Source organism: Canis lupus, chromosome 9 (assembly GCF_003254725.2).
Source record: "Canis lupus dingo isolate Sandy chromosome 9, ASM325472v2, whole genome shotgun sequence".
NCBI classification, from domain to species: domain Eukaryota; kingdom Metazoa; phylum Chordata; class Mammalia; order Carnivora; family Canidae; genus Canis; species Canis lupus.
Genome location: NC_064251.1, coordinates 17,427,851 through 17,448,397, shown reverse-complemented (window position 1 = coordinate 17,448,397; position 20,547 = coordinate 17,427,851). Strand labels below are relative to the sequence as shown.

The following is a 20,547-nucleotide window of genomic DNA, read 5'->3' as shown; positions in this document are numbered from 1 at the left end:
TGTGACTGGGTGACGGGCACTGAGGGGGGCACTTGATGGGATGAGCACTGGGTGTTATTCTATATGTTGGCAAATTAAACACCAATACAAAAAAAAGAAACCTAAAAAAAAGTCATAGAATATGTAACATCTTGGGATAAGCTTATTAAACGCAGTATAAAGGCAAAATCTTTGGGATACAGCAAAAGCAGTTCTGAGGGGGAAATGCATCGCAATACAGGCATACATCCCCAAACTGGAAAGAATGCAAATACAAAAGCTAACCTTGCACTTAAAGGAGCTGGAGAAAAAACAGCAAATAGATCCTACATCCAGCAGAAGAAGAGAGTTAATAAAGATTCGAGCAGAACTCAATGAAATAGAGACCAGAAGAACTGTGGAACAGATGAACAAAACCAGGAGTTGGCTCTTTGAAAGAATTAATAAGATAGATAAACCATTAGCCAGCCTTATTAAAAAGGAGAGAAAAGACTCAAATTAATAAAATCATGAATGAGAAAGGAGAGATCACCACCAATACCAAGGAAATACAAACGATCTTAAAAACTTATTATGAGCAGCTGTACGCCAACAAATCAGGCAATCTATAGAAGAAATGAATGCATTCCTGGAAAGCCACAAACTACCAAAACTGGAACAGGAAGAAATAGAAAACCTGAACAGGCCAATAACCAGGGAGGAAATTGAAGCAGTCATCAAAAACCTCCCAAGACACAAAAGTCCAGGGCCAGATGGCTTCCCAGGGGAATTCTATCAAACGTTTAAAGAAGAAACCATACCTATTCTACTAAAGCTGCTCAGATAGATAGAAAGAGATGGAATACTTCCAAATTTGTTCTGTGAGGCCAGCTTCACTTTAATACCAAAACCAGACAAAGACCCCACCAAAAAGGAGAATTACAGACCAATATCCCTGATGAACATGGATGCAAAAATTCTCAACAAGATACTAGCCAATAGGATCCAAAAATACTTAAAGAAGATTATTCACCATGACCAAGTGGGATTTATCCCTGTGATGCAAGGCTGGTTCAACACCCGTAAAGCAATCAATGTGATTGATCATATCAGCAAGAGAAAAAACAAGAACTATATAATCCTCTCAATAGATGCAGAGAAAGCATTTGACAAAATACAGCATCCATTCCTGATCCAAACTCTTCAGAGTTTAGGGATAGAGAAAACATTCCTCAGCATCTTAAAAGCCATCTACGAAAAGCCCACAGAAAATATCATTCTCAATGGGGAAGCACTGGGAGCCTTTCCACTAAGATCAGGAACACGACAGGGATTTCACTCTCACCACTGCTATTCAACATAGTACTAAAAGTCCTAGCCTCAGCAATCAGGCAACAAAAAGACATTAAAGGCATTCAAATTGGCAAAGAAGAAGTCAAACTCTCCCTCTTTGCAGATGACATGATACTCTACATAGAAAACCCAAGGACTCCACCCCAAGATTGCTAGAACTCATACAGCAATTTGGCAGCATGGCAGGATACAAAATCAATGCCCAGAAGTCAGTGGCATTTTATACACTAACAATGAAACTGAAGAAAGAGAAATTAAGGAATCAATTCCATTTACAATTGCACCCAAATGCATAAGGTACCTGAGAATAAACCTAACCAAAGAGGTGAAGGATCTATACCCTAAAAACTACAGAACACTTCTGAAAGAAACTGAGGAAGACACAAAGAGATGGAAAAATATTCCATGCTCATGGATTGGAAGAATTAATATTGTGAAAACGTCAGTGCTTCCCAGGGCAATTTACACATTTAATGCAGTCCCTATCAAAATACCATGGGCTTTCTTCAGAGAGTTGTAACAAATCATCTTAAGATTTGTGTGGAATCAGAAAAGACCCCGAATAGCCAGGGGAATATTAAAAAAGAAAACCAGAGCTAGGGGCATCACAATGCCAGATTTCAGGTTGTACTACAAAGCTGTGGTCATCAAGACAGTGCGGTACTGGCACAAAAACAGACACATAGATCAATGGAACAGAATAGAGAATTCAGAAATGGGCCCTCAACTTTATGGTCAACTAATATTCGACAAAGAAGGAAAGACTATCTACTGGAAAAAGGACAGTCTCTTCAATAAATGGTGCTGGGAAAAATTGGACAGTCACATGCAGAAGAATGAAACTAGATCATTCTCTTACACCATACACAAAGATAAACTCAGAATGGATGAAAGATCCTAATGTGAGACAAGAATCCATCAAAATCCTAGAGGAGAACACAGGCAACACCCTTTTTGAACTTGGCTACAGGAACTTCTTGTAAGATGCATCCATGAAGACAAGAGAAACAAAAGCAAGAATGAACTATTGGGACTTCATCAAGATAAGAAGCTTTTGCACAGCAAAAGAAACAGTCAACAAAGCTAAAAGACAACCTACAGAATGGGAGAAGATATTTGCCAATGACGTATCAGATAAAGGGCTAGTTTCCAAGATCTATAAAGAACTTATTAAACTCAACAGCAAAGAAACCAACAATCCAATCATGAAATGGGCAAAAGACATGAACAGAGATCTTACAGAGGAAAACATAGACATGGCCAACAAGCACATGAGAAAATGCTCTGCATCACTGGCCATCAGGGAAATACAAATCAAAACCACAATGAGATACCACCTCACACCAGTGAGAATGGGGAAAATTAACAAGGCAGGAAACAAGAAATGTTGGAGAGGATGCGGAGAAAGGGGAACCCTCTTGCACTGTTGGTGGGAATGTGAACTGTTACAGCCACTCTGGAAAACTGTGTGGAGGTTCCTCAAAGAGTTAAATATAGATCTGCCCTATGACCCAGCAATTGCATTGCTGGGGATTTACCCCCAAAGATACAGAGTCAGTGAAACGCCGGGACACCTGCACCCCAATTTTTATAGCAGCAATGTCCACGATAGCCAAACTGCGGAAGGAGCCTCGGTGTCCATCGAAAGATGAATGGATAAAGAAGATGTGGTCTATGTATACAATGGAATATTACTCAGCCTTTAGAGATGACAAATACCATTTGCTCGACATGGATGGACATGGAGGGTATTATGCTGAGTGAAATAAGTCAATCGGAGAAGGACAAACATTATATGGTCTCATTCATTTGGGGAATATAAAAAATAGTCAAAGGGAATAAAGGGGAAAGGAGAGAAAATGAGTGGAAAGTATCAGTGAGGGGACAGAACATGAGAGACTCTAACTCTGGGAAAAGAACAAGGGGTGGTGGAAAGGGAGGTGGGCAGGGGGTGGGGGTGACTGGGTGATGGGCACTGAGGGAGGCACTTGATGGGATGAGCATAACACTGGATGTTATGGTATATTTTGTCAAATTGAGCTCCAATAAAAAAAATAAAAAATAAAGAAATGGGAGCACTGCCATCTTCAGCAGAAGAGTGTGTCACAGCCACCACATTTTCCACAGCTCCAAAATAGATCAAATAGCAAAAGATCTCCTGTGACCCAGTAAAAGGAAAAGAGGTTAGAGACAGAAGCCAAAAGTCCCAATGTGCCTGACAGTCAAGCGGAGGTTCCACAGCCAGTACAGAAGGCAAGATAAAATGCCAAGTGAAAAGGGAGGTCATTGAGTGAATGCCAGCATGAAGATTTAAAAATAAATGAGGATAGGAGCAGACATATTATCATAATGATGGTAACCTCTGGTTTGTCTCAACTATAGTAACCTACCTGGCCGAAGCTGCTCCTTCATTTTCTTTTCTGAGCCCTACAACACCATTTCCATACCCGGACACACCAGTATTTCTATTTGGAATGCCTGAACCACCCGTCCTAATCTATAAAGTCCAGGTGAGGACTACTTAACCTCTCTTCCCAGTCTTCTGCAAACTAGGGAGTCAGGTACAAGAGCAGCCAGCTTTTCTGTATAATTCTATTGTCAAGGATTCATTCAGTGCTGTTTCCTTCACATCCATTTCCCTGTCAGTGTCAGGCCTCCTCTCCCAAGCTCCGCTTGCCTAGGGAACATTGTCTGGTCCTAGCTGTGGTTCCCCCATCACTCTTTCCTCACACCCCTTATTGTCATCATAAGGCAAGATGCCCATTCTCAACACTTCTAGTCAACATTATACTGGAGGTGCTAGCCAATAAAATAAGTCAAGAACAAGAGAAAGAAATAAAAGGCATAGAGAATGGGAAGAAAGAAGTAAAATCATGTCTATCTGCAGATTACATAATTATTTACATGAAAATCTTAAGGAATCTACCAAAATACCAGGGCTAATAAGAAAATTTAACAGAGCCACAGAGTACAAGGGTAATTCAAATAAATAGATTCAATTTTATCATATTGGCATCAAACAATTTTTCCATTTTATTCTTCAAAACCATGCTTCCAAACTGTCTTCTGAAGAACACAGGAAAAACTAGTATGTGAACTACAAAGGGTTCTGTACAACTTGAGGTTAGCCTTGGGAAATGAATGAGGAAGTAAAGGTAACAGAATTGAGAATAGTAATGGGGGCTTCCACTATAACAGAATATTTTTATTTCTTTAAAAATCAAAAAGTTAAAGGTCCAAAGCAAATATAGGAAACTATTAAATGTTGTTAAATCTATTATTTCCTATAATTTCTGTGTGTTTGAAATATTCCATAATTTTTTCAAGTTTTTACTTAAATTCTAGTTAGTTAACATATAATATTGGTTTCAGGTATGGAATATAGAGATTCATCACTTATATACAACACCCAGTGCTCATTACAAGTACCCTTTTTAATCTGTATTATCATTTTACCCATGGTAAATGGGTAAAAGTACCCATTTTACCCATTTTACTCACCTCTTTCCATCAACCCTCAGTTTGTTCTCTATCATGAAGAGTCTGTTTTATGGTTTGCCTCCCCCTCTTAATCTCCCACTATGTTCATCTAGTTTGTTTCTTAACTTCTACATATAAGTGAAATCATATGGTATTTGTCTTTCTCTGACTGACTTATTTTGCTTAGCACAATACACTCTAGCTGCATCCATATCACTGCAAATGGCAAGATTTCATTCTTTTTGATGGCGGAGTAATAGTCCATTTTATATGTATATACCACATCTTCTTTATGCATATATCAGTCAATGGACATTTGGCCTCTTTCTATTGTTTGGCTATTGTTAATAATGCTCCTATAAACATTGGGGCACAAGTACCCCCTTCAAACTAGTACTTTTGTAGCCTTTGGGTAAATACCTATTAGTGTAATTCTGGATTGTTGGGTATCATTTCTAAAATTATCAAAACAAAATAACAACAATGAAAGAATTCTGTGATCTGGTAGATTCAGGGTCTGCTGTATATCAACTCTATCAAACTCTTTTTTTTAATATTTTATTTATTTATTCATGAGACACAGAAAAAGAGAGAGAGAGAGAGAGAGAGGCAGAGACACAGGCAGAGGGATAAGCAGGCTCCATGCAGGGAGCCCGACGTGGGACCCTGGGCCAAAGGCAGGTGCTAAACTACTGAGCCACCCAGGGATCCCTCTATCAAACTCTTAAATGTATAAAGTCTCTTAATAGTCTGGTTGCAGGGAAATTTGTTTTATACTCTAGTGTTTTTCATATTTAGTCACAGGACTCTTTTTTATGACATATTCATAGATATCCCATGGGCCAGCATTCACGGATACCAGTTTTTGATACACTGCTTCATAAAGAATGACTTCCCAAAATAGTTTAAAGAATTATTCAATGCAAATTAATACACTAAAATAGAAATAGAAAAAATTTTAAAACACACAAGAAAAAGGTAGTAAATAACAAACAAAGCCAATAGTTATAATGATTAAATATTAAATTTAGATCTGAACTTTTTGGAAGCTAAGGCATAATGGGGAACTCAGGTTACTGTCTACACAAAGAAGCACACTGGTCTTTGGGAGAGAGAAAGGTTTTTTTATATATTAAATTTCAAGACATTTTTCATATTCATCACTAAATAGCATAATGGGCAATGCTTTCAGGAGATACAGTGACACTTTTGTTATGGCTGTTTTGGCACCAGTTCTCAAAAACAGCTGAGATATATTAGAAAGTTGCCTCAAAAAAGGCATTTCTACAAAACATCTCTTCATAAATATTTTTGGCTTGTCAAAGCTACACGTGTGTGCCTATCCAAAAGTAGGTGGAGATGGTTGAAGAAGTAAACCTTGAGCTTCTGCAACCAATAAGCATGCTTAAAAATGGACAGTATAAAGTGATTTGAATGTGTGTATAATTTTGGCTTGGTGTCAGAAGTCTTCTTCTCACTTAAATGTGCAAACTATAAATCGTTCCTTCCTTTTTCAGCACCAGAGGGGCAAGAAAGTGCAGCCTACCAGGGAACTCAGAGGCCTAAGATTATGGAAACACCAGGCAAACCAAAAGAGGGAAAGGGTTCTTAACGTTATAACTGACAAACATTGTGCTAAATTTAAACTTTGAATTAGTGTATAAAGAGAAATTTTTAAAAAACCCACAGAGCTAATACAAAGAAATAGCCAAAGAAAACAATATTCAAATAAAAGAAAAATAACAAACCTGAACAAAAATTCTCCTAATAGTAACAAAGGTTTTCACTAGTTTCTTGATAAAGAATTATTATAAATCAGTACCAGGAACCACTAATTATCATGTTAAAATGTCTCATGCAATTACACTTAAGTTAAAGAAGAGTAACTTGTAAACAACCTAATGCCAAGTGCTGTTTTAGTCATTTTAACTAATAATATTCTTTTCTTCATAAGGCCCTTACTGAAAAGATAACTGCAGTCAAGATTCTGGTCTCAGACTAGGCAAAAGAGGTAACTAGTACTCTCTAAAGAGTATGTTCTCTTAGTTGTCCTACACATTTGACATGTATAGAATAAAGACATTAGAAAACTAAGCCAGTGTTAAATCAGTTTAAGAACACCTCAAGAAAGGGAGGTGGGTGGGGTGATTGGCACTGAGGGGGACACTGAGGGGGGCACTTGGCAGGATGAGCATGGGGTGTTATATGTTGGCAAACTGAACTCCAATAAAAAAAATTTTTTTAAAAGAACACCTCAAAACCCTAGCTGGGATTTTCCCAAGAGATCCACAACCCGCTTATTATCTATATTCAACTGAAAATTCTTACTTTCAGGTAGAGGTGAAGATCCTGGATTGATTAAATTGCCAATAAATTCTTCTAAATTTACTTTTCCATCCTCTGAAAGAAAAAAAATGCATGTCAATGAACAGGGAATATGATCAGAGATGGGCAACCATAGCATAATTGCCATACTGAAAAACAGTTTATAGATTTGGCCTTGAAATATAGACATACATATTTAATCAGAAAGACAGACTCATGCATATCTTTCAGACACATACACTAATCTCCTATAGATCTTCCTTTGTATGATGCTACTGAAAATGAGTAGGATTCAACTGGGTAGTAGGTAGAAAAGAGGCTTGGATAATCCATGAAGCAGATAGACCTCTTAAGGATTCTTGAAAAGTTCAAACAGATGCATGTCAGCTAAGATAAAGGATATCTAGAAATATTACTCACCCATGAGAGCCACATTCTGCACTGATCTTTGAAGTGCATCTTGAGGTAATGGAACTCCTATATTTTTCAGGATGGAGCCTAGATCATCAGGAGTGACCACATTTTTTCTAATGGCAGCCAGAGCTTTCAGGGGGCCTTCTTCTTCTATATTTAAAAAAATATACAACGTACGAAGTTTTTTTTAAAAAAGCCACTCAAATATCAATAATGGGTCCTGGATAATAATAGTAATAATAATAACTACTAGTTGTAGTACTACTGCTACTTCTACCACTTATTAAGCATTCAGTCTGAGCTTCCTGGGCACTATGGTAAGTGCTCTATATATACCATTTCATTTAATACCACAAAAATTCTGTGAGGTTGTTACTAATATTTCCCCTTTTTAACAGATGAGGAAACCCAGCCTTAGAGAGTCTAGTCAGTCTAAGCATACAGTTACTAAACATGAAGCCAAAAGTCTAGGCTATCTGATTTTATAGGCAGAATGTAGCCACTAGGCTACACAAATCATTGCAAATATTTAATTAAAGACTGAAGAATGATTACATAAAAAGAAATCTCAGGACATTTGCTTATCTTCATCTCTGGCATATCTGAGGCTGGGAATTCCATCAAAGCTATGATAACTAATCATACAAGTAATTCTCTTGCCAAAAAATAGATAACAAGCCATTGTTTGATGTTGCTATTCTTAATTTTTTTATTCATTGGATACTTGGATGTATCCAACATATATACACAAAAATGTCCCCCAAATATTGGAAAGACTGGCACTGCTATATCAATACCAAAGAAAGGTAACATTGATTTCAGAAAGCATCATGCATGAATTGTTCAAGTAAGAAAGAAATTCTAAATGTTGTACTATGATAAACCCTATCATATCATTAATATTAACCCTGCAAGAGATTTGTTTATAAACCACATATCTAGGAAAGTTTTATAGGCCCATTTAAAAAACCAAAGTTTAAGGACAAAATATTTTGTCAATTGGAAAACATAACATTTTTGTTACATCCTAAACATCTTGGCTCTGGCAATAATTTAATTTTTGTAGCTACCTAAATTCAGCCTAAAACTTAGAGGAAATTAATCTCAAGAACATGGGTGACTCCAAGGAGACCCAGGGGATCCAAAACAGTTGTAAATTTACTAACCAAGGTTCATTTAGCCTAAACTTCAAGGAGACCCAGAAGTTCCACAGATATCATAGATATCTCACATTTGGAGAAGTCAGTTAACTTCACATCAAAACCAGAGTACATTCAATGTTTCATGGGTAAGATAGTAGAGTAATGGGAATACCTATTACATAATATGGAAGAAGCCTGTATGCTTCAGTATTTTCCTATAAGTTTTAATAGTTAATCTTCTTATGATAAAACCCCATTTTAACATCATCCTGCTAAATATCTCATTGGCAAGATTCCAAAAATACCAGTGTACCCCTTTTAGCACCATGGGGAAACAAAACTGGTAGTGTGCTATCACCACACCAAGGCCTGGCCATGTGCTTCATAGACATGAGAGAGTTTCATAGCTCCTGTCCAATAAGAACATATAATTCAAGCCTCAAGAGGCAAAGAATGGGAAAAAGAGGAATACAAAACTTCCCTAGGATAATTCAATATGAGAATAACCCCAAACAAATTCTCATCCAAGCCTAATAGAAAATACCTAATGTTACTGAATTCATTACATTTGATTCCTAATTGATCAGCTCTGTGGATTTATTAGTGAAAGTAAATACAAGTTTGGTATGTAATAAATGACTCAGAAAAGGAATACTTACTATCAAGAGGAATGGATGTAAGCACCTCCTGTAATTCTTCCTTTGGGAAATATATTCCCAGGCCTTTCAGCATAGATTTTACATCATCAACATCAACTTTCTCATTGGTGACTTTGTTTAAGGCATCTGCAAGTTCATTAACCTCTATCAGAAGAAAATATTTTCAGTTTAGATACAAATGCTAAATAATTAGTTTAAGTCATAATTCAAAATATTAGTATAGATATCTAGCAATTTTAATTTTTTTTATGATAGTCACAGAGAGAGAGAGAGAGAGGCAGAGACACAGGCAGAGGGAGAAGCAGGCTCCATGCACCGGGAGCCTGACGTGGGATTCGATCCCGGGTCTCCAGGATCGCGCCCCGGGCCAAAGGCAGGCGCCAAACCGCTGCGCCACCCAGGGATCCCTCTAGCAATTTTAAAAGATGATATAGCACTCACCTTAAATACTCTCTCAAGGTTCATATGTATCTAATTCTCATTTCATACATATAAAACAGATCAGTTATAAAGCAGACTCATAGAAGTTAAACCTTGATATGTGTCTCCTTCTATCCATCTATCTTTACTTCTCATGTTTCCTATGTCCTTTCTGTATGTGTCCAGTGATCTCTCTGCAGCTCCCAGTCACTAACACCTTAATCTGCCTTTTCCCCATTTCTTTATTAAACTTAATTTGTCTTATACTGACTCTCTTTCACTTAGAGTTGAGAACCTTGGTATATAGGGTAATAGCTAATAAATTTGTTAACAGAACGGTTATTTTTTAAAATAATTGGAAACTGAGGTTAATATAAGACTTTTGTGCCTTCCCCCATATGTCAGTCTTCTTATTTAATAACACTAGTGGCCTAATATAGATAATAACATATATGTTACTTCCAACCCTAGGACCATTCACAGCTTCTTCCTTCAATCTGGAAAACTCTTCTCTCAACTCTTCAAGTAGTGGAATCCTTCTCATCCTGTAGTTTTAGCCTAAAACTAGTTTAGTCACATCTCAGAACATGCTTCCCTGACTATCCTATTTAAATTAAGCTACTACACCTTAATGTTGTACCTCCTCCTCGCACATTTTCTCCTTAACATTTAGCACAATTTGTAGTTATTTATCTGTTAATCTTTCTTCAATGAGTTCTCTGGGGTCAGAGATCAGTATTTACCTATCTTGCTTACCAGCACAGTGCCCCTTGTTTGTTAAAAGAATGGACTGAATAAATTGTCTTCCCACTTCTAGTGGCTCCTTAATCCAATACACTGTTAAAGTCAATTTTTAGAGACAGCTCAGCACCTGACACTCTCTTACCCAAAGAATATATTAAGACCTATTTGAGCTAACATTTGATACTCCCTTCAATGTAGACCTACCAACTATCACTCATTCCTCGTCTTTCAAATCTTTCTCATGTCCCCATTCTTTTCTTCCCTTCTAATCTCTAGGTCTTAGTGTTTTCTTGATTCCCCTCTACCTACCAAGATGTTACCCTTCCTTCAAAGACTTCCTCCATTTTGTTTCATAGGAATCTAATCTTCATCTGAACTCCTAAAATAATAAATATGCATCACTAATTTGATCTTATAGAATATTAGTTTTTATATAAATGGCCTAGTTTTTCATCTAAATTTTAAGATTCTCACAGCCTACCTCATGCATTTTTTGTGTTCAATGTATGTGTGCTGGTCATGATTTTAATCTGTAAATTATAATATAAAATTAATTTGTAAGCTAAACTGTTAAGCTATAATACATAAAAAATATATCTGCACGTGGAGTACAATATTTGCTTGTTGTGGGGTTCTAGGTAAGGCACAATTTCTTTGAACTTCATTTTTCTCATTCTTTCTAAGACTCCTACTTAACAGGAGAGTCATAAAGAATAGTTGATAGGACATAAATTATGTGAAAGTGCTTACTTAGTACAACATCAAATACTATACAAATGTATTATTATTGGCAACCAACTATTATGACATTATTTGAAACTAAACCAAACAAAATATATCTTTAGAGACTATGAAATAAAACTATGCACTTTTGTCACTAAGATACTTTTTATATTGAAAATAAGAGTTGAAGAGTTTTGGTAAGTTCATAAAACATTAGGCTATTAACTCATTTCTAAAGGGAGTTAGAGTTTTTCAAAATTATACTCAAAAGTTAGATATTTCATGGAAGATATCTATCAGGTGATGCCACAAAACATTTCTGGGTGCCATAATTGAAAAGACAAATATTCAAGTTGGATGAATCACTGATCCCAATAAGTTAAACGTAACTATCTCCATCAGAATGAAAATTCACAAATTCTCCATACAACTACAAAAAGGAATGAGAAAGCTCTTTATATTCTGATATGAACAAATATACAAAATATATTGTTATATTAAAAAATCAAGGATATAGAACAATGTACACATTATACTTCCACTTATGCAAAAAGTGGGTAGAGGGAGAATAAGTATATATACATATATATATATATACACACACAAATATATTCATATTTTCTTGAATGGACTAAATACTACCTATATAAGAAACTAGTTACTTATTATAGTTACTGGAGAAAAAGAATAGGAACTGAAGGGAGAGGCCAGATAGGAGAGAGATTTTTACTGTGTATCTTTAAATATTTTATTTATGAGTTATATTTTTATGTAGGTGGTCTATTACTTTTTGACAACTAGATTAGAATTTCCTATATTCTAAAAGTGTATAAAACTTCCTAATTAGATAGAGGAGGGGCAAGATGGCAGAAGAGTAGAGTCTCCAAATCACCTGTCCCCACCAAATTACCTAGAAAACCTTCAAATCATCCTGAAAATCTATGAATTCGGCCTGAGATTTAAAGAGAGAACAGCTGGAGTGCTACACTGAGAAGAGTTCGCGCTTCTATCAAGGTAGGAGGAAGATGGGAAAAAGAAATAAAGAAACAAAAGGCATCCAAGGGGGATAGGCACTGCGAGGAGCTGGGCTAAGGCCGGGGCGAGTGTCCCCAGGACAGGAGAGCTCCGTCTGGAGAAGCAGGAGCTGCACCAATCTTCCCTGGCGGAAAGGGGCTCACAGGGAGTTGGAGAAGGACCCCAGGAGGGCGGGGACGCCCTCAGGCTCCCTGGGACAGTAACAGAGGAACTGCACCCCGGGAGAGTGCGCCGAGCTCCCTGAAGGGCTGCAGCGCGCACGGCTGGACCCAGGAGCAGCTCGGAGGGGCTCCGGCGGCGGCTCCGCAGATGGGGCTGCCCGGCCGGAGCGCGAATCCAACAGCGCAGGCCCCGGAGCATAGGGCGCCGGGACACAGCCCAGGATCCGGCCTCCCCACGGGACAGGCAGAGGCCGGGAGGGCCCAGGACAGCAAGGACGCTCCTGACCCGAGCTGAGCAGATCAGAGGACCTGCCCAGGAGCCTCCAGGCCCTGCAGACCAAGAGCTCTGTAGTTACTGCGAGGGCTGACTCCAGGGCTCAGAGCTGGCTGCTGCCACTGCAGTTGTTCCTCCTGGGGCCTCACTGAGCCCTGCACCAGGCAGGGGGCAGAGCAGCTCCCCCAAGTGCTAACACCTGAAAATCAGCACAACAGGCCCCTCCCCCAGAAGACCAGCTAGATGGATAAGTTCCAGGGGAAGTCAAGGGACTTAAAGTATACAAAATCAGAAGATACTCCCCTGTGGTTTTTGTTGTTGTTGTTTTGTTTTGTTTTGTTTTTTGTTTGTTTGCTTTTTTATTTGTTTCCTACCCCCACCCTTTTTTTCCTTTCTTTCTTTTTCTTTCTCTTTTTCTTTTCTTCTTCCTTTTTTTTTCTCTTTTCTTTCCTTCTTTCTCTCCTCTCTTTTTCTCCTTTTCCCAATAACTCGCTTTTGGCCACTCTACACTGAGCAAAATGACTAGAAGGAAAATCTCACCTCAAAAGAAAGAATCAGAAACAGTCCTCTCTCCCACAGAGTTACAAAATCTGGATTACAATTCAATGTCAGAAAGCCAATTCAGAAGCACTATTATATAGCTACTGGTGGCTCTAGAAAAAGGCATAAAGGACTCAAGAGACTTCATGACTGCAGAATTTAGAGCTAATCAGGCAGAAATTAAAAATCAATTGAATGAGATGCAATCCAAACTAAGAGTCCTAACGACGAGAGTTAACGAGGTGGAAGAACGAGTGAGTGACATAGAAGACAAGTTGATGGCAAAGAGGGAAACTGAGGAAAAAAGAGACAAACAATTAAAAGACCATGAAGATAAATTAAGGGAAATAAACGACAGCCTGAGGAAGAAAAACCTACATTTAATTGGGGTTCCCGAGGTGGCCGAAAGGGACAGATGGCCAGAATTTGTAATTGAACAAATCCTAGCTGAAAACTTTCCTAATCTGGGAAGGGAAACAGGCATTCAGATCCAGGAAATAGAGAGATCCCCCCCTAAAATCAATAAAAACCGTTCAACACCTCGACATTTAATAGTGAAGCTTGCAAATTCTAAAGATAAAGAGAAGATCCTTAAAGCAGCAAGAGACAAGAAATCCCTGACTTTTATGGGGAGGAGTATTAGGGTAACAGCAGACCTCTCCACAGAGACCTGGCAGGCCAGAAAGAGCTGGCAGGATATATTCAGGGTCCTAAACGAGAAGAACATGCAACCAAGAATACTTTATCCAGCAAGGATCTCATTCAAAATGGAAGGAGAGATAAAGAGCTTCCAAGACAGGCAGGAACTGAAAGAATATGTGACCTCCAAACCAGCTCTGCAAGAAATTTTAAGGGAGACTCTTAAAATTCCCCTTTAAGAAGTTCAATGGAACAATCCACAAAAACAGGGACTGAATAGATATCATGATGACACTAAACTCATATCTCTCAATATTAACTCTGAATGTGAACGGGCTTAAAGACCCCATCAAAAGGCGCAGGGTTTCAGACTGGATAAAAAAGCAGGACCCATCTATTTGCTGTCTACAAGAGACTCATTTTAGACAGAAGGACACCTACAGCCTGAAAATAAAAGGTTGGAGAACTATTTAACCATTCGAATGGTCCTCAAAAGAAAGCAGGGGTAGCTATCCTTATATCAGATAAACTAAAATTTACCCCAAAGACTGTAGTGAGAGATGAAGAGGGACACTATATCATACTTAAAGGATCTATCCAACAAGAGGACTTAACAATCCTCAATATATATGCCCCGAATGTGGGAGCTGCCAAATATTTAAATCAATTAATAACCAAAGTGAAGAAATACTTAGATAATAATACACTTATACTTGGTGACTTCAATCTAGCTCTTTCTATACTCGATAGGTCTTCTAAGCACAACATCTCCAAAGAAACGAGAGCTTTAAATGATACACTGGACCAGATGGATTTCACAGATATCTACAGAACTTTACATCCAAACTCAACTGAATACACATTCTTCTCAAGTGTACATGGAACTTTCTCCAGAATAGACCACATACTGGGTCACAAATCGGGTCTGAACCGATACCAAAAGATTGGGATCGTCCCCTGCATATTCTCAGACCATAATGCCTTGAAATTAGAACTAAATCACAACAAGAAGTTTGGAAGGACCTCAAACACGTGGAGGTGAAGGACCATCCTGCTAAAAGATGAAAGGGTCAACCAGGAAATTAGAGAAGAATTAAAAAGATTCATGGAAACTAATGAGAATGAAGATACAACCATTCAAAATCTTTGGGATGCAGCAAAAGCAGTCCTAAGGGGGAAATACATCGCAATACAAGCATCCATTCAAAAACTGGAAAGAACTCAAATACAAAAGCTAACCTTACACATAAAGGAGCTAGAGAAGGGATCCCTGGGTGGCGCAGCGGTTTGGTGCCTGCCTTTGGCCCAGGGCGTGATCCTGGAGACCCGGGATCGAGTCCCACGTCTGGCTCCCGGTGCATGGAGCCTGCTTCTCCCTCTGCCTGTGTCTCTGCCTTCTCTCCCTCTCTCTCTGTGACTATCATAAATTAAAAAAAAAATTTAAAAAGGAGCTAGAGAAAAAACAGCAAATAGATCGTACACCCAGGAGAAGAAGAGAGTTAATAAAGATTCGAGCAGAACACAATGAAATCGAGACCAGAAGAACTGTGGAACAGATCAACAGAACCAGGAGTTGGTTCTTTGAAAGAATTAATAACATAGATAAACCATTAGCCAGCCTTATTAAAAAGAAGAGACAGAAGACTCAAATTAATAAAATCATGAATGAGAAAGGAGAGATCACTACCAACACCAAGGAAATTCAAACGATTTTAAAAACATTATTATGAACAGCTATACGCCAATAAATTAGGCAATCTAGAAGAAATGGACGCATTCCTGGAAAGCCACAAACTACCAAAACTGGAACAGGAAGAAATAGAAAACCTGAACAGGCCAATAACCAGGGAGAAAATTGAAGCAGTCATCAAAAACCTCCCAAGACACAAAAGTCCAGAGCCAGATGGCTTCCCAGGGGAATTCTATCACACGTTTAAAGAAGAAAGCATACCTATTCTCCTAAAGCTCTTTGGAAAGATAGAAACAGATGGAGTACTTCCAAATTCGTTCTATGAGGCCAGCATCTCCTTAATTCCAAAACCAGACAAAGACCCCACCAAAGAGGAGAATTACAGACCAATATCCCTGATGAACATGGATGCAAAAATTCTCAACAAGATACTGGCCAATAGGATCCAACAGTACATTAAGAAAATTATTCACCATGACCAAGTAGGATTTATCCCCGGGACACAAGGCTGGTTCAACACCCGTAAAACAATCAATGTGATTCATCATATCAGCAAGAGAAAAACCAAGAACCATACGATCCTCTCATTAGATGCAGAGAAAGCATTTGACAAAATACAGCATCCATTTCTGATCAAAACTCTTCAGAGTGTAGGGATAGAGGGAACATTCCTCAACATCTTAAAAGCCATCTATGAAAAGCCCACAGCAAATATCATTCTCAATGGGGAAGCACTGGGAGCCTTTCCCTTAAGATCAGGAACAAGACAGGGATGTCCACTCTCACTACTGCTATTCAACATAGTACTGGAAGTCCTAGCCTCAGCAATCAGACAACAAAAAGACATTAAAGGCATTCAAATTGGCAAAGAAGTCAAACTCTCCCTCTTCGCTGATGACATGATACTCTACATAGAAAACCCAAAAGCCTCCACCCCAAGATTGCTAGAACTCATACAGCAATTTGGCAGCATGGCAGGATACAAAATCAATGCCCAGAAGTCAGCGGCATTTCTATACATTAACAATGAGACTGAAGAAAGAGAAATTAAGGAGTCAATCCCATTTACAATTGCACCCCAAAGCATAAGATACCTGGGAATAAACCTAACCAAAGAGGTAAAGGATCTATACCCTCAAAACTATAGAACACTTCTGAAAGAAATTGAGGAAGACACAAAGAGATGGAAAAATATTCCATGCTCATGGATGGCAGAATTAATATTGTGAAAATGTCAATGTTACCCAGGGCAATATACACGTTTAATGCAATCTCTATCAAAATACCATGGACTTTCTTCAGAGAGTTAGAACAAATTATTTTAGGATTTGTGTAGAATCAGAAAAGACCCCGAATAGCCAGGGGAATTTTAAAAAAGAAAACCATATCTGGGGGAATCACAATGCCAGATTTCAGGTTGTACTACAAAGCTGTGTTCATCAAGACAGTGTGGTACTGGCACAAAAACAGACATATAGATCAATGGAACAGAATAGAGAACCCAGAAGCGGACCCTCAACTTTATGGCCAACTAATATTTGATAAAGGAGGAAAGACTATCCATTGGAAGAAAGACAGTCTCTTCAATAAATGGTGCTGGGAAAATTGGACATTCACATGCAGAAGAATGAATCTAGACCACTCTCTTGCACCAAACACAAAGATAAACTCAAAATGGATGAAAGATCTAAATGTGAGACAAGATTCCATCAAAATCCTAGAGGAGAACACAGGCAACACCCTTTTTGAACTCGGCCACAGTAACTTCTTGCAAGATACATCCACGAAGGCAAAAGAAACAAAAGCAAAAATGAACTATTGGGACTTCATCAAGATAAGAAGCTTTTGCACAGCAAAGGATACAGTCAACAAAACTCAAAGACAACCTACAGAATGGGAGAAGATATTTGCAAATGACATATCAGATAAAGGGCTAGTTTCCAAGATCTATAAAGAACTTATTAAACTCAACACCAAAGAAGCAAACAATCCAATCATGAAATGGGCAAAAGACATGAACAGAAATCTCACAGAGGAAGACATAGACATGGCCAACATGCACATGAGAAAATGCTCTGCATCACTTGCCATCAGGGAAATACAATCAAAACCACAATGAGATACCACCTCACACCAGTGAGAATGGGGAATATTAACAAGACAGGAAACAACAAATGTTGGAGAGGATGCGGAGAAAAGGGAACCCTCTTACACTGTTGGTGGGAATGTGAACTGGTGCAGCCACTCTGGAAAACTGTGTGGAGGTTCCTCAAAGAGTTAAAAATAGACCTGCCCTAGGACCCAGCAATTGCACTGTTGGGGATTTACCCCAAAGATACAGATGCAATTAAACGCCGGGACACCCGCACCCCGATGTTTATAGCAGCAATGTCCACAATAGCCAAACTGTGGAAGGAGCCTCGGTGTCCATCGAAAGATGAATGATAAAGATGATGTAGTTTATGTATACAATGGAATATTACTCAGCCATTAGAAATGACAAATACCCACCATTTGCTTCAACATGGATGGAACTGGAGGGTATTATGCTGAGTGAAGTAAGTCAATCGGAGAAAGACAAACATTATATGTTCTCATTCATTTGGGGAATATAAATAATTGTTAAAGGGAATAAAAGGGAAGGGAGAAGAAATGTGTGGGAAATATCAGAAAGGGAGACAGAACATAAAGACTCTTAACTCTGGGAAACGAACTAGGGGTGGTAGAAGGGGAGGAGGGCGGGGGGTGGGAGTGAATGGGTGACGGGCACTGGGGGTTATTCTGTATGTTGGTAAATTGAACACCAATAAAAAATAAATTAAAAAATAATAAAAAAATAAGAAAATTTAATCTTCTGCATGCATATGATTATCAATTTCCATTCAGTTATTTCCAGATACTTCTTGAATGTATCACAAGGCTAGTTAACACCTACGTTTTTACAACATTATTAAAAATCTATGTCATTAGTCTCATTTCTCTACATTTATTTTCCACAGTGCAGCAAGAGAGGTCTTTGTCTTTAAAAAAAAATCTAGTTATGCCTCTGAATAAAACCCTTCAGGAGACAGAACATGAAAGACTCGTAAGTCTGAGAAATGAACTAGGGGTGGTGGAAGGGGAGGTGGGCGGGGGTGGGGGTGACTGGGTGACGGGCACTGAGGTGGGCACTTGACGGGATGAGCACTGGGTGTTATTCTATATGTTGGCAAATTGAACACCAATAAAAAATAAATTTATAATTAAAAAATAAAATAAATAAAAAAATAAAACCTTTTAGTAGCTTCTACTTGCCCCAAAAGTACAAAAAACAAAAACAAACAAAAAAAAACACATTGTGGGTAGGGTAAGAGGCTATAGACCAATACTCCTTACAAATGTGTTAAAGTCTAAGTAAAATACTAGAAAACAGGATTTAGCAGTATAATCAGAAATTAAAGTTCTAGATACCTTTAAGACATACAGGGGATCCCTGGGTGGCTCAGCAGTTTCGCACCTGCCTTTGGCCCAGGGCACAATCCTGGAGTCCCGGGATCGAGTTCCGCGTCGGGCTCTTGGCGTGGAACCTGCTTCTCCCTCTGCCTGTCTCTCTCTCTTTCACTCTATCATAAATTTAAAAAAAAATAAATTTTTTTTTAAAAAGACATACATTCTCATGGAGGGCAATTAGGCTTTCAAGGAGGAAAACTAGTTCTTAGAGAAAGAGAAAAAATCTTAGCTGTTACTATGGTTTGTGGCCACAGTACATCAGCAAATATTTATCTGTGGTATTAAATGTTCATGGGCTATGAGGCAGTGAAAAAGAACAAAAATGTCCAGAGTCCAGAAATAAATCTCCATATGTATTCAGCTAATATTTGACAAGGGATCCAAGAACATCCAATGGAGAAAGGACAGTCTCTTCAATAAATGGTTGGGAAACTGGATAATTATATCCAGAAAAATGAAATTAGGCCTCCATCTTACACAAAAGTTACCTCGAAATGAGTTAAAGACTTAAATGTAAGATCTGATATTGTAAAAATCCTAGAAGAAAACATAAGGAAGCAGCTTTCAGACAATGGTCTTGGTAATGATTTTTTTGGATGTGACACCAAAAGCACAAACAACAAAAGCAAAAATCAACAAGTAGGCCTTAAGTAAGCTCCAACTTAAAAGCTTTTGTACAGCAAAAGAAACAATCAGCAAAATGAACAGGCAACCTACAGAATGAGAGAAAATATTTGCAACCATATATCTGATAAAGGGTTAATATCCAGAATATGTAATTCACACAGCTCAATAACAAACAAAATGATGGGGAAAAAATGGAAAAAATGGGCAGAGTAACTGTATAGACATTTTTCCAAAGAAGACATTCAAATGGCCAACAGGACATGAAAAGGTGTTCAACATCACTAATCATCAGGGAAATGCAAATCAAAACCACAATGAGATATCATTCACACCTATTAGAGTGGCTATCATCAAGAAGACAAGAGATAAAGGTTTGCATGGATATAGAGAAAGGGATTCCTTGTACACTGTTGGTGGCAATGGAAATTGATGTAGCCACTATGGACAACAGTTGGAGGTTTGCCCCAAAATTAAAAATAGAACTACCGTATGATCCATCAATCCCCCTAATGGGTATATATTAAAGGAAATGAAAACAGGATATTTAACAAATATCTACACTCCCATGTATTTTGCATCATTATTCTCAAAAGCCAAGATATGGAAACAACCTAAATGCCCATCAAAAAGTGAATAAACAGATGTAGCATATATATATATATATATATGGATCTTGAGGGCATTATGCTTGCTTAAAGGAAATAAACCAGACAAGGACAAATACTGTATTTATCACTAATTTGTGAAATCTAAAAAAGCCAATCTCATAGAAATGGTAGTGACCATTGGTAGTTGGTAGTTTCTAGCAACTTAGGAGGTGTGGTGAGTTGTGAAGATGTTAAAAGGTACAAATTTGCAGTTAGAAGACGAGTAA

The 20,547-nt window shown here is 38.1% G+C and overlaps 1 protein-coding gene across 2 annotated transcripts in view; it reads right to left on the bottom strand.

Annotated features, from left to right (window-relative positions):
* The window catches only part of LOC112652896 (uncharacterized), a 110,304-nt gene extending 91,176 nt beyond the window's left edge, over window positions 1-19,128 (bottom strand). Inside the window, exons 1-3 of one of the 2 annotated variants that reach the window (XM_049114662.1) lie at window positions 19,008-19,128; window positions 9,332-9,475; window positions 7,120-7,191 (exon numbers count right to left, since the gene is read on the bottom strand). The gene's annotated coding sequence lies outside the window, so the exon portion shown is untranslated. The remainder of the gene's footprint in view (window positions 1-7,119; window positions 7,192-9,331; window positions 9,476-19,007) is intronic. The other variant, XM_049114663.1, reaches the window with a different exon arrangement.
* Window positions 19,129-20,547: the final 1,419 nt, after the last annotated feature.